Source organism: Talaromyces atroroseus (assembly GCF_001907595.1).
Source record: "Talaromyces atroroseus strain IBT 11181 chromosome Unknown scaffold_11, whole genome shotgun sequence".
NCBI classification, from domain to species: Eukaryota; Fungi; Ascomycota; class Eurotiomycetes; order Eurotiales; family Trichocomaceae; genus Talaromyces; species Talaromyces atroroseus.
Window position 1 is genome coordinate 1,215,864 of NW_017971443.1, and position 15,795 is coordinate 1,231,658.

Sequence of the window (15,795 nt, forward strand, 5' to 3'; positions counted from 1 at the left end):
AAGAATCTATTTAACTTCTTATTTATTATAATTATTAATCTTAACTAATAATAAAGAGTTCTTAATCTATTTTAATAATAGTTCTATTAAGAATATCTTTTGAAATTTATCTAGAAAAAAAACTAGATATATTTAAAAATATTTAAGAAGCTTTAACTCATATATATTTTCTTTCTTTATAATAATCTTAAATAGGCTTAAATTTTAATAGAAAAGCTTTTAATTAGATTATTTATTATTAAGATACTTAATTATTAATATAATCTTATTTCTAATATTAAAATTTACTTCTTATTAATATTTATTTATTTATATTTTCTATTATTTTTATACTTATATTATATTTTATCTTATATAATTTTATATCTATTATAAGTATTTTATCTAGATTTAAGCTTATTTCTAATTCTATATAGAGCTCTTATTATTTAGTAATAATTAATAAAAAAATATTCTTAATATAAAACCTCTCTTAATCTTAAATAGTAATAATTTAATTAATTTCTAAAATAAGAATACTATAGCAAAATTAATTATTAATAACTATTTAGATTAATTATCTTAATAAAAGCTGATATAAGATTATAGATAAACTAAAAAATATTTATTTATAATTTTAGTTTACCTATTTATAGATATATAATACACTATTAATAGTTTCAGCTTAATTTCTAGAATATAATATATTTTTATTTAAAATTTTAATATAAATTATGCTTCTTAATCTAATATTATTAAATTTAATAGACTAGTTTTAGAAAATATATATCTAATCTATAATCTAGCTATTTTTCTAGCTATAATATTTTTAATATAAAGAATTAATCTTAATCTTTCACTTAGTTAATTTATCATTATAAAAACTATATTAAAACTACGCTTATCCTCTAGGTAAGATATAAAATCTATTAATATATACTACTATAATTAAATAGATATAAATAATGGCCTTAGTAATTCTAATAATAAGTTTTTATATATATTTATTTTCTTATATATAAAATAATTATTAATATACTACTTAATATCCTAATTCTATATCTTTTAGTAATATTATTCTCTTAATAGCTTTTTTATTTTATTTTTTTTAAGATAAGTAGTGATAGATTATTAACATATTTTATTTAGTAATTATACTCTAAGATCTCCCTTATTTAATATATAAAATTATTCTTTAAATATTAATTAATTATTAGTTAAATCTTAGTTAGATCTAAGATTCCTAGCTGCCTTATAATATTCTATAGTCTTTTAACTCTTTTAATTACTCTTTAGGATTCTAGCAATAATATGTAATATATTATCTATAATAATTAAGATTTCTAACTTAGATTCTGCTTTCTATATATAATCTTATTCTTAAAATTCCTTTATAATCTAAGAATTAAATTAATTAAAGAATAATAATAGGAGATTCTTTTTTTTAGATTATTAATTATTCTTTATATATTAGATTAGAGTATTAACTCTTTTATTTAAAGATCTAGATTAATATTTAATATAAAAGGTATATTTAGAAAGGGTCTTTAATTATTATACTTATCTATTATTAAATTTTTTTATTATTACAAAATATTCTAAGGCTTAATGATTAATAAGAATCTAAATAGATTTATTTTTAATTAATTCTTAAAACTTAACTCACTATATCTCTAAGGCTTATATTATTACTAGTATTTCTTAATTATAAATATTGTATTTAGCTTATGCAAAATCTATTATTTTAGAAAAATAAGTTACTAGGTGCCACTTGTTATTAATATATTATTAGAATAATACTACTAATTTATTTATTATTTTAAAAAGTATTACTTTACATTTATATATACTATATTATATATAGAAGATAATTAAATCTTTTAAGTTAAAATATATTCTTATTCAATAGAAACCTTATTAAATATCTAGTTTAGTAAATACTTATACTTTATTAATTTAATTAAGGATCTTATTAATTAAGAAAAGAGGATATTAATTTTTTTAATTATAGTATTTAATTTTTAGTAGTTAATATAGAATTATATTTCCTCTCTAAACTGTCAGAGAATCAGAACGTTACAGCCAATGGAAAAAGGAAACTAATGCATGATAGAACAAAGGATTATCCATAACCATCAGGGTTAAGATATCATAGAAATCAGAGCAAAGACTATAATGGCTATAATAATCATTATATAAGAATTATAGGATTCTCTATAATAATTATAATAAAGGAAAATTATATAAAGATGTTTATTTACTTTATATTTAATTTTCTTCTATTATCTTGAATTAACTATAATAACTTAAATATATAATCTTTTATTAATTAGGATATTTAAAATCTTATTCTTATTTCTTTTATCTAAATCAGATCTTTTAATTTTAAAAGCCTATTAACTTTATTTATTAATAGTTATTTTAGTTATACTTAATAGTAATTTAACTGAAGTTTCTAATAATTTAAGATCCTTAGTTAAAAGAGAAGTCTTAAAAATAAATAATAATAGTATCTTAAATCTTAGTTTTAGTAATTCTAAGTCCTAATTTACAAATTATTAATATTAATAATAGAGATACTATAACTACTAATAATAAAAATATAGCAGTATTACTAAAATATATTAATAATCTAGAAAAAGCCATAATTAATAATAAAAAAAGAATAAGTTATATATTTTAAGAAATTAAAATTAGAATAGTAACTCTATTTAAAAGAAAATATAAAATTTTTAAGATATATCTTATTTAAATATAACTCTATTTTATATATAATAGTAAATGAATTATAAATAAGTTTAATAAGATACTAGTAATAATAAGCTTTCTTAATAGAGAAATTATAAAATAATTTACTTTATATATTACTAACTGATATTAAGTTAATAATAATAAAGAATAAAAAAACTTTAAAATAATTATGATATTTTCTAGTTACTAGTACTATAAAAAGAAATTTAACTAGCTATAGGAAATTATTAATAAGAAAATTAAAGCCATTAATAAGATCTAATATATTAAATAATAAATCTTAGTTGGAGAATACATTTTGAAATTCTTATAGATATTAAAAGGATTTTTATAAAATAATCAAGGATTTAAAGACTAGTTTTATAAAAGATTAAAGAATAATATTAAAGACTAAATCTCAATAATGATATTGTAACTAGAAATATTTCAAACAATAATAGAGGCAGTATTATAGATTGATTTAATTATCTATACTAGACAAATAGAAAAAAGAGAGTTTAAAAAAAACAAAATAAACTTATACTAAAAGTAAATCAAGAATAAGAATAGAGATATAATAATATATTTAAATACAACCTTATCTAAAGAAGAAAAAGATAAATTAAGAAAAAATAAAACTTATATTAATTATAAAAAACCAGGTTATTTTATAAATTAATATTAATAGCTAAAAAAGAACTAGAAACTAGCCATTTTAGGTTTAAAAGAGTAGATTATAACTATAATTCTATTAATTTCAGTTAATACCAGTAAAGCTAATAGAATAATTAACAATAAGATTAATTCTAATAAAGATTTAAAACAGTCAGTTAAAAATAAGAAATAATAACTAGAATAGATAATAAATTATAAAAAAATCTAAGTAGAATAAATAAGATAAGCAGATAAAGAGAATATATTAATATAGCTAAAAAAAATGCTTAATAATTTAAGCAAAAATAAGATATAATATTAAAGTATATAAGAGAAAAAATAAGTAAGTACTAATATAAAAATAAAATATTAATCTCATAGTTATAAGAAATAAATTAATTAAATAAGCTATACTTATAAATTATCTAGAAAGAAAGATCATCCTAATAAAGAAGAGATAGAAAGAAAATCTAGTATAAAAAATATTAAAAAAAATTTCCTTTTAAAAGAATTGCTTTATACTTAATTAATATTATAAAATAATAGATTAAGGATAATAATCTATAAGGATCTATATCAAGAATAAATAAAAAAACCTTATTAAGAACAAAATAAGAACAGAAATATAGAAAAATATTATAAACTCTTAGAGAGATAACTTATATAATTATATATCTACTAATAAAACCTACTAGAAAGAGTCTTAATAAAAATAGAAGAACTATATTAAGGAACATAAGAAATATAATAAATAAATATATTTATCTTTAATGTGACGGCCTAGTACGATTTGGCTTGGCGGCATGCGGTTACTGCGGAAGTACCCGCAGGCCGCCTCCCATGGACGAATCACATGCAGGGAAGATGTGGGGCTAGATATACCTTATGGGGATTACCTCATGTTTTAATTTATGCTGCAGATTACTAGAGGATCTATATAATATCAAGAAGGATAAATAGCCTTTGCTAGCTAATATTTTATATTATTAGAATCTTCTAGAAATCTAGATTACTAGGCACTAGCATATAATAGAGATAATCCATAGATATTTGAAATGGAAGGAAGTATAAATAGGAGGAAAAGGGTTAGTAGTTATTTTTTTCTTTTTTTTTTCTCTCCAGTTTAGTCTCTTCGTATTTAGCAATTAAATAGATTTAATATTATATTATTATATTAAACTAAACTTTTATTTATTTATTAATATTAATTCTTATAAATCTATAAGTAAATTAATATCTTAATTCTAAATAATTTAATATACTTGATTTAAGATTATCTTTTTTTTTATTTTATTATCTTTAAATTAAGATCTAGATTTTAGACTTAGAAATTAAGATAATTTAACTGCTTAAACTGGTGTTAGAGAAGTTAGATAAATATTATCTATTATATTTTCTCTTAAGAGTGGAAGATAATAAAAAATAAGAATTTTAGAATATTAAATATAAAATATTTAAAAAATATATAAATAAGAATCTGGCTATACTATTTAATTAATTAATATAAGAATAATACAAGAATCTATATCAAATTAATATATTAAAGAAGTAATAAAATATCTATAAAGAGACTATTATAAATTAATATAAAGTAATAAAAAAATTAGTAAAAAAATAAGACCTCTTATAATATTAATTTATTAAATTAAGCTTTAAAGAACTCTTTTTTATTATTTAAAGTAATAATAAAAAGACTACTAAACTTCTTGATAGATTAACCCTAATTAATAAAAAAGATCCTTTTTTTAAATCTTAACTTATTAGAGTTAAAGATAAATTAAAAGCTAATATTAATTATTATTTAGACTTCTTAACCTATATAGCATATATATAATATTGTAAGGCGGAATCCTGGATGGAGTTGGGAATAGCTTCAAAGTACAGCGGGCACATGACCTCGCCCAGCTTCCCACCGCTAATTAGACTAGCGGCTTGGCACACACCGCCTTATAACAGCAGATGGCCTCAGGCCTTCATAAAGCAGCGATTAGCTGCTAAGCATACATGTATATATATTCTATATTCGAATCTATTCCTAGGCCAAAGCCAAATCCCAGCTATATTCTTGCAACCCCCATCACAGTCTAATTGCTCACTTCGCAAGGGCCTAGCAATTATTATCTAGAATAACTCTAAAACATATCTCTCCATATACCCAAAGACAAGCCTCTGAGAATCTATCACCTCCAGTTGAATATCTTTTAGACATTGAAAAGATCCTAACAGAGGAAGAAAAAGTAAAAGTCATAGAATTAGAGTTAAATAATAAAGGGGAAGATAAGACCAATATACTTTTAATAATAGCTAGCAAGACAAACACCAAGACCACAGCCACAAAACCAGTAGTCATAAAAACTCAGAATAAGGCCCTAATATTTATAGTTCTATTAAAATTATTAATAGAGTATTTAAAGAAAGATCTTCTAATAATAATAACAGATAAACTCATTAAGTTTAAAGTTAGAGTGACTAAAGCTATAAAGGCATAGTACTAAAAGATTATAATATAAATCATACTTTAAAAGCTTAAGAAACTAAAACAACAGCTACTACATTTATTATTAATAAGCTTACTAATACAGAGCTTCAATATGCAAGAAGATTCAAATTATCCCAATCTAAGAAAAGAAAGAAAAGAACAAGGGATAATTAATATTAAAATAATAACTAAGAAAAAGCCATTAAATTAAAAGAGACTATAAGCACCTATAGAAGTTATTTCTCTAAAATAGCCAAAGCTAGTACTTAAAAGAAAATATAATAATACTAGTATAAAGGAACTAGAATCCTTTAAGCTTTAACTTAAATATTATTTTATAAAGCATAATTACTATTATAACTTTAAAGATATCAACTAATAGAAAATACTGATTATGATCAAAAGACTAAGCTAGAAAGTATTCAACTAATAAGGTATATTTATAAAGAATAAGACAAAGATTAATTATATAATATAAAAAGACTTTAAATCCTTCCTGATAGATATTATATATATTCTAGAACTATTATGCTAGGATACAAACAAGCAATATTAACAGATATAGTAATAAAAAGATTAAATTATATCTAAATTTAATATCTATATTTAGAGATTAGAATATCTCTTAAAACAAATATATATAAATAAGAATTAGAAATATTACCTTAAAGGTTAAATTATAAAGTCTATATATATTAAAGCTATATAATAGGGTAACAAACCTAAGGAGTATAATAACTATATAATATACCTTCAAAAGATAAAAGATTTTATATTAGAACAAAAGAAGAAACTTTAAGTTGTTTAGAAATAGATTATAGAGCTAAATTTAGATTTAAAAAATAAGGCTTTAGGTCAAAACTTAGACTAAAATAATAAATCTAACCAAAAAAGTAACTACTATAGCAGTTATCATTCCTAGAAGAAATCTAAAACCAAAGATTCTAAGAACAGATCAAAGACCCAAAAATTATTAATATATACCTACTATAGCAAAAAAAGGCATATAGAAAAGAACTATTACTTTAAGAATCCTAATAAAAGACTTAAGAAAGATTTAAAATAACTTCTTAATAAGATCTAGTATACTATTATAATATTAAAATTATATATTATATAATTAAATCAAGGATTATATATTAGTATATATATCTATATATAAACCCTAAAAGGCTATATAAGAGTACTTGTCTTAATTAACAAAACTACCAAAAATAACTTTATAGATTAAAAATAGGCATAAAAGAATGCATATTCCTTAATAGATCTAGCTACAGCCATAAAGGCGATTAATAGGCATTTAATACTAATATATAAGAAGACTTTACTAAATGTCATTGCTTCTAATTTAAAAAGTAGACTAAAAAGCACCCAGCAGACCTACAGCATTATTAATGCAAAAAGATATGATATTATACTTGGATTACTATGGCATTTGGCCGCAAATCCTGATATCCACTATGTTATAAGGCAGTGGTATTACTGCTAGCCTATCAAATAGAAGGCTGAGCTCGCGCTCTACCATATGAGTCATGGGGCTGTACAGCAGTGGGACCCTGCAAAAAACAGGAGTAATGTATCTATAGAGCGCATACTAAAACCACATATAAAGTAGATCATAGTCCAAGAATTCTACTAAGCTATAGAGGATAAAGAGACCGCTTATATTATAGACCTAAGAAGAGTTATAATAAAAAAAGTCAATCTAGACAAGAAGGAGATTAAGGATCTTCTATAATTAATAGCTACTAATATTTCAGAACTATCAATATACTTAGAATTATATCTTAATATTTTCTTAAAAAAATAGATAGTAGTATTACCTAAATATATAGCTCACAATTATATTATTAATTTAGAGTCTAGTAAAGAGCTATTATATTATTTAATTTATTAGCTAAGTCCAAAAGAATAAGAAATGCTTCAAAAGTATCTAGTAGAGAACCTAGCCAAAGACTAGATTTATAAGTTAAAGAGTCCTATTAGAGCATCTATCTTATTTATATCTAAAAAGAACAATAGCCTACAGCTATATATCAACTATTAAGAGGTAAATACTATTACAATCAAGAACTGATATCTCTTATCATTAATTAGAGAGACCCTAAATCAGCTCTCTAGAACATTAATATTTATATAGCTAGATCTTTAGAATATATATTATTACATCTAAATTAAAAAAAAAGATAAATAAAAAACTGCTTTTTATATCTAATACAGACATTATAAATATACTATCATGTTATTTAAGCTAATAAATACCCTAGTAATCTTTCAATTATATATGAACTGAGCACTAAATGATCTTCTAAATATAAGCTGTATAGTATATCTAAATAATATTATTATATATTTAAAGAATAAAGCCATTTATAAAAAGAATATTTATAAAATATTAGATTATTTATAACAGTACAAATTATATGCCAAGCTATTAAAATATACTTTCAAAGTTAATAAAGTATATTTCTTAGGTTTTATAATCAAAATAAAAGGCATTTAAATAAAATCTAAATATATTATTATTATTTAGGAATAACCCAAACCTAAGAATATACAGAATATAGTCTAATTCTTAGGCTTTGCTAACTTCTATTATAGATTTATCAAGAGATACTCTATAATTACCACACTATTATTAAATATAATTAAGGATTATGAATAAACATAAAAAAGATTAAAAATAGAATAAAAAGCTAATGCAAAATTCATTTTTATTAAAAAGGCATAAAATATTTTTAAAATCCTTAAAAAGCGCTTTACACAAACATTTATACTCAAACATTTTAAACTAGAAATCCTATTTAGAGTAAAAACTAATATATTAAACTTTACTATAGTAGTAATCCTAAATCAGTTAAAAACCAATAAATTATAACATCTAATAGCATTTTACTCTTAAAAAATAATTTTAGCTAAACTTAACTATAAAACACACAATAAAAAGCTATTAATTATTATCAAAGCCTTTAAACACTAGAGATACTATCTAAAAGATAATAATAAGCCTATAACTATTCTTTTAGATTATAATAACCTTCAGTATTTTATAACCATAAAAAAACTAAACTAAAGGCAGATTTAATAAGTTAAAAAGCTTATAACATTTAATTTTAATATCAAATATCAATTAAGATATAAAAATCCTACAGATGCATTAAGTTAAAGGCTAGACTATATCAAAATTAAAAATGATCAACAAATCTTATTATTAATACTAAAGAAAAAGCTAAGCTAAGAACTTTACTTAATAAGAATAAAATCCTTTAAATATAAATATAGTTCTAATAATATAAAACTTATATATTTAGAAAAGATAATAAAGATTTTTTAAGTTAACAATAATTTAAACTCTAGATATTAAAATATATCTAGCAATTAAAAAAAAACAGTTATTAGTATTATAAGAGATCTAGAACTCTTAATATCAAGATTTAAAGTAATAGCAGCCATTATAACTAAGATAGCCTATTTGGATATACCTGAAGAGCTTATTATTATTATTTATTATTACTAGTAAGTAGATATATAAGTTAAGAATATATAAAAACAGATAGCAGATCTAAATTTAAAGATAGATTATTTTTATTGATATATTAGAGCTAATAATCTACTTAGATTTAAAAGCACAATATATATGCTGTATGACTATATACTTAGGCAAGAAGTCCTGCAAGTTAATCATAATAATCTATAAGAAGATCATTTCAGTATCAAAAGAATATATAAAATAATATTATTAAAATATTTCTAACAAGAGCTTTATGATGCAGTTTAATATTATTATTTAATATATATAAAATACCAACACAATTATATACTATAGCATAAAGAATATAAACTAATAAAGCTATTACCAAAATCCACAAAATCTTAGAAGTTAATTATCTTAGATTTTATAATAGAGCTTTCACCTTCAAATTAAAGGGAAAAAACATATAATACCATCATAATCATTATAGAACTATTAATAAAATATATTATATATAAACCTATATCTATTATTATATTAGTAAAAAAACTAGCAGAGACCATATATAAATTAGTAGTTAAGTACTTTACTGTATCTAAAAATATCATAAGTAATTAAGCAACAATATTCATAGTTATATTCTAGAAAATACTCTATTAGCACCTCAGTATAAAAAGAAAAATTAGTATAGCCTATTATCCTTAAACTAATAATCAAATAAAATAATAGAATCAGATATTAAAACATTATCTTCAATTATATATTAATTTATTATAAAACAACTAAACACAATAATTAACACTAGCTTAATATATATATAATAATAATATATATAGCACTATTAAGATATCATTTACTAAAATACTAATAGACTTTTAGAGGGATATTCACATCAATATTAATTAGAACCCCCTAGATATAAATTCTAATAAGAAAATCTTAGGGACAAAGAAGGATTAAATATTAATAATTAAATAAATAACCTAACTATAAATCAAACGCGAAGAACTTTAAAAGCTATTAGAAAAAATATCAGAGAATTAGTTTAAATATTTTAATAAAAAATATATAGCAATATAGTTTTAAATTAGTAATAAAATAATATTATAAACTACAAACATCTACCTTCTAAACAGAAAGAAATTAAAATTTAATTCTAAGTTTATTAGACCCTTCTAAATACTAGATATATAAAAAACAAATACATATAAGTTAAAAATGCTTCTATAATACTAATAATTACATCTAGTATTCTATATCTTGCTATTAAAACTATTTAAAGATATAACTAGAAACAAAACCCCATCTAATAGTCTTATTATAAATAATATCAAAGAATACAAGATTAAAGAAATTTATATAGAAAAAGGCTCCAAAAAGAATAAAATATATCTTATTAAGTAGGCAGGCTATCCTAAAGAAAATTATATATAAGAATCTAAAAAGAATATTAGTAATTATACTATATTTAAAACCTATCTTTAAAATCATAAGATTATTTATAACTTAAAGCAAGGAAAAAAGAGACAAAAGAAAGCTTGATTTATAATAGCTAAGGATAAATATAGAACCTATTTTATACTATAAACTATTAGTGAGAGTCATCAGTTATAAGATTCAAAAAGAACTTATATTATATAATTAATAAAGGCTTAGCCAATTAATTATAAAAGCCAAAGAGATAAATCATGAGATTAAGAGTCTAAAGGCCTAGATATAAGTATTTATCTATAAATAGGCTCAATAAAGGGAAATAAAAAAGACCCTTTTTTTCTACTAAAGTTAGCAGGATCACCAGCCAAATATATTAACTAGGAATAGAAATGGCAAGGATAAAGCTCCTCTAATAAAATAGTATAAATTATTATAATTAAATACTTTTTAAGTAGATTAAGTTAAGTTAAAGCTGTACTTTTATTATCAGTTTTAGTATTAAAGTCTATTTTAATAATATATTTTCTAGATATATAGTTTAAAGCCTTAAATGCTTTATCTAATATATAGTATTAATTATTAAAGTCTTCTACTACTAAACCCTAATAGAACTCATTAACTAAAGCCTTTAGATGGTCTAATAGGGACTCAGAATATTATAAATTATTAGTATTAGTTATAAAATAAGAAATATTTAATAGTATAGATACTTAAATTAAAGTTATAAATATATACTTATAGAGATATATTTACATTTAAATATTTAATAATATATATACAACCAAGTTATAATATTATAATAAGCATGCCATTACTTAATATAGTTATAAGGATTCAAAGTAGCCTAGGATTAAAAGTAGATTAAGTATAAGAGCTTATATAGAGACTTAACTATATATTCCTATACCCTATTAGTATCAAAATCCTATATATAGAATATTATTACTCATCTTACCCTTTAGAGACACAGGGGGCTAGAAGTTATCAGATATAGTACTAGGAATAAAGACTATACTAAGAGGCTCAACCAGAAGACTCTCAAGAGTATATAAAGGTTCAGGTTACCTATTCATTTATATTAATATTTATCTGACTTTATAACTTATCTTATATAGCTAACTTACCTATATAGATAATATTTTTATAAGATACTCTAAATATAAGAACAAATCAAGATTAATAATAATAAATTACTATTATATTAATATTTTCTTAAGCATCAGAATATTATTTTTAAAAAAAGGAATAACTAGAGTAGATTTAAATTATTAGAGTTAAATACTTTAAATTAACTATTATACTTAACTATAAGATAGTTAAAATTATCTTACTATTATCCTAAACATCAAATCAATACAAGAAAAGTAAGAAATTAATAATATAAAATACACTAAATCTATATTTAATAAAATTTTAATAAAAAAGTATAATATTAAGATAATACTTATTATTAAAGAAGAAGATAAGGCCAAGGAAGAAAAAGAAAAAAAAGAAGAAATCAGAATAAAGAAGATAAGAATTTATATATACTTATTACTAGTATTAATCTTAACTACTTTCTATATATTTAATCCTTTATCTAATACTTATTATCTACCTTTAATTTCTCTATTAAAAATAAGGATTTCATTATAAAACTTAAATTACTAATTCTATACACCAAACTCTATAAGCCTACAAAGTTTTAGACTTAGGGACATGCCCTTATAAAAAAGAGGATAGCTATAAGATAGAATCCTAGATAAAGTTAGAAATAGCTTCAAAGTATAGTAGGCATATAATCTCACCTAGTTTCCTACTACTAATTAGACTAGCAGCTTGACACACACCATCTTATAATAATAGATGGCCTCAGGCCTTTATAAAGCAGTAATTAGCTACTAAGCATACATATATATATATTCTATATTTAAATCTATTCCTAGGCCGAAGCTAAATCCTAGCTATATTCTTATAACCTCTATTACAGTCTAATCACTTACTTTGTAAGAGCCCAGCAATTATTATTTAGAATAGCTCTAAAATGCATCTCTTTATATATCTAAGAATAAGCCCCTAAGAATCTATTATCTTTAATCAAATATCTTTTAGATATTGAAGAGATCCTAACAAAGAAAGAAGAAATAAAAATTATAAAGTTAAAGTTAAATAATAAAAAGGAAGATAAGACTAATATATCTTTAGTAATAATTGATAAGACAAACATTAAAATCATAATTATAAAACTAGCAGTTATAGAAACTCAGAATAAAGCCTTAATACCCACAATTTTATTAAAATCATTAATAGAGTATTTAGAGAAAGACCTCCTAGCAATAATAATAGATAAACTCATTAAATTTAAAGCTAGAGTGGCCAAAGCCACAGAGGTATAATACTAAAAGATTATAGTATAAATTATATTTTAAAAGCTTAAGAAACTAGAGCAATAGTTACTATATTTATTATTAATAAGCTTATTAATATAGGGCTTTAATATACAAAAAAGTTTGAACTATCCTAATCTAAAGAAAGAAAGAAAAGAATAAAAAATAATTAATATTAAAATAATAATTAAGAAAGAGCTATTAAGTTAAAAAAAACCATAAATATCTATAGAAATTATTCCTCTAAAATAACTAAAGCTAATACTTAAAAGAAAATATAATAACACTAGTATAAAAAAACTAGAATCTTTTAAGCTCTAACTTAAACACTATTTTATAAAGCATAATTACTATTATAACTTTAAAGGTACCAATCAATAGAAAATATTGATTATAATTAAAAGGCTAAGCTAGAAAGTATTTAACTAATAGGATATATTTATAAAAAATAAGATAAAGATTAACTATATAATATAAAGAGACTTTAAATCCTTTTTAGCAGATATTATATATATTTTAGAATTATTATACTAGGATACAAATAAGTAATATTAATAGGTACAGTAATAAAAAGACTAAATTATATCTAAATTTAATATCTATATCTAAGAGTTAGAATACCTCTTAGAATAAATATATACAAATAAGAATCAAAAACATTACCTTAAAGATTGAATTATAAAGTCTATATATATTAAGACTATATAATAAAGCAATAAATCTAAGAAGTATAATAACTATATAATACATCTTCAAAAGATAAAAAATTCTATATTAAAATAAAAAAAGAAACTTTAAACTACTTAGAAGTAAATTATAGAGCTAAATTTAGATTCAAAAAATAAGACTTTAGATCAAAACTTAGATTAAAATAATAAATCTAACCAAGAGAGCAATCACTATAATAATTATTATTCCTAGAAAAAATCTAAAACTAAAGGTTCTAGAGACAGATTAAAAACCTAGAAGTTATTAATATATACTTACTATAATAAAAAAGAATATATAAAAGAGAACTGTTACTCTAAGGACCTTAGTAAAAAATCTAAAAAGGATTTAAAATAACTTCTTAATAAGATCTAATATATTATTATAGTATTAAGACTATATACTATATAATCAAATCAAGGATTATATATTAATATATATATCTATATATAAATCCTAAAAAACTATATAAAAATGCTTACCTTAATTGACAGAGTTGTTAAAAATAATTTTATAGACTAAAAATAGATATAAAAGAATATATATTCCTTAATAGGTCTAGTTATAGTTATAAAGATAATTAACAAATATTTAATACTAATATATAGAAAGACTTTACTAAATATTATTGCTCTTAATTTAAAAAACAGACTAGGAAGCATCTAGTAGATCTATAGCATTATTAACACAAAAAGATACAATATCGTACTTGGATTACCATAACACTTAGCCACAAATCCTAATATCTACTATATTATAAGATAATAGTATTACTACTAGTCTATTAAACAGAAGGCTAAGCTCACACTCTACTATACAAATCATAGGGCTATACAGCGGTGGGACCCTGTAAAAAATAGAAGTAATATACTTATAAAGTACATGCTAAAACCATATATAAAGTAGATCATGGCTTAAGAACTTTATTAAACTATAGAGGATAGAGAGACTGTTTATATTATAGATCTAAGAAAAGTCATAATAAAAAAAGCTAACCTAGATAAGGAAGAGACTAAGGATCCTTTATAACTAGTAACTATCAATATTTCAGAACTACTAACATACTTAGAATTATATCTTGACATCTTCTCAGAGAAATAAATAGCAGTATTACCTAAATATATAATCTATAATTATACTATTAATTTAAAGTCTAGTAAAGAGTTATTATACTATTTAATTTATTAGTTAAGTCTAAAAGAACAAAAAATGCTTTAAAAATACCTAGCAAAGAACCTAGCCAAGGGCTAGATTTATAAATTAAAGAGTTCTACTAGAGTATCTATCTTATTCATATTTAAGAAGAACAGTAGCCTATAGCTATATATTAACTATTAAGGGGTAAATACCATTATGGTTAAGAACTAATACCCCTTATCATTAATTAAAGAGACCCTAAGTCAGCTCTCTGAAGCATTGATATTTATATAGCTAGATCTCTAGGATGTATATCATTGCATCCAAATCAAGAAGGAAGATAAGTGAAAAACCGCTTTTCATACCTGATATAGGTATTATAAATATACTATCATACTATTTAGGCTAGCGAATGTCTTAATAACCTTTTAATTATATGTAAACCAAGCGCTGAGTAACTTTCTAGACATAAGCTGTGTGGTATATCTAGATAATATTATTATATATTCAAAGAATAAAGCCACCTATGAAAAAGATATTTATAAGGTATTAGACTGCTTATGGCAGTATAAGTTATATACCAAGCTATTAAAATATACTTTTGAAATCGATAAAGTACATTTCCTAGATTTTATAATTAGAACAAAAGATATTTAAATAGAATCTAAATACATCATCACCATTCAGGAATAGCCCAAACCTAAGAATATACAGAATATAGCCTAATTCTTAGGCTTTATTAACTTCTACCATAGGTTTATTAAGAGATACTCTGCAATTACTGTGCTGTTGTTAAATATAATTAAAGGTCATAAATAGATATAAAAGAGATTAAA

The 15,795-nt window shown here is 21.3% G+C and overlaps 5 annotated features.

Moving 5' to 3' along the window:
* Nucleotides 1–1,784: part of a repeat region (Identified by RepeatMasker using a combination of RepBase library and repeat library created with RepeatScout) that runs on past the window's edge.
* Nucleotides 1,754–2,036: a repeat region (Identified by RepeatMasker using a combination of RepBase library and repeat library created with RepeatScout).
* A 1-nt stretch (nucleotide 2,037) lies between these two features.
* Nucleotides 2,038–4,125: a repeat region (Identified by RepeatMasker using a combination of RepBase library and repeat library created with RepeatScout).
* An 8-nt stretch (nucleotides 4,126–4,133) lies between these two features.
* Nucleotides 4,134–5,200: a repeat region (Identified by RepeatMasker using a combination of RepBase library and repeat library created with RepeatScout).
* Nucleotides 5,201–15,795: part of a repeat region (Identified by RepeatMasker using a combination of RepBase library and repeat library created with RepeatScout) that runs on past the window's edge.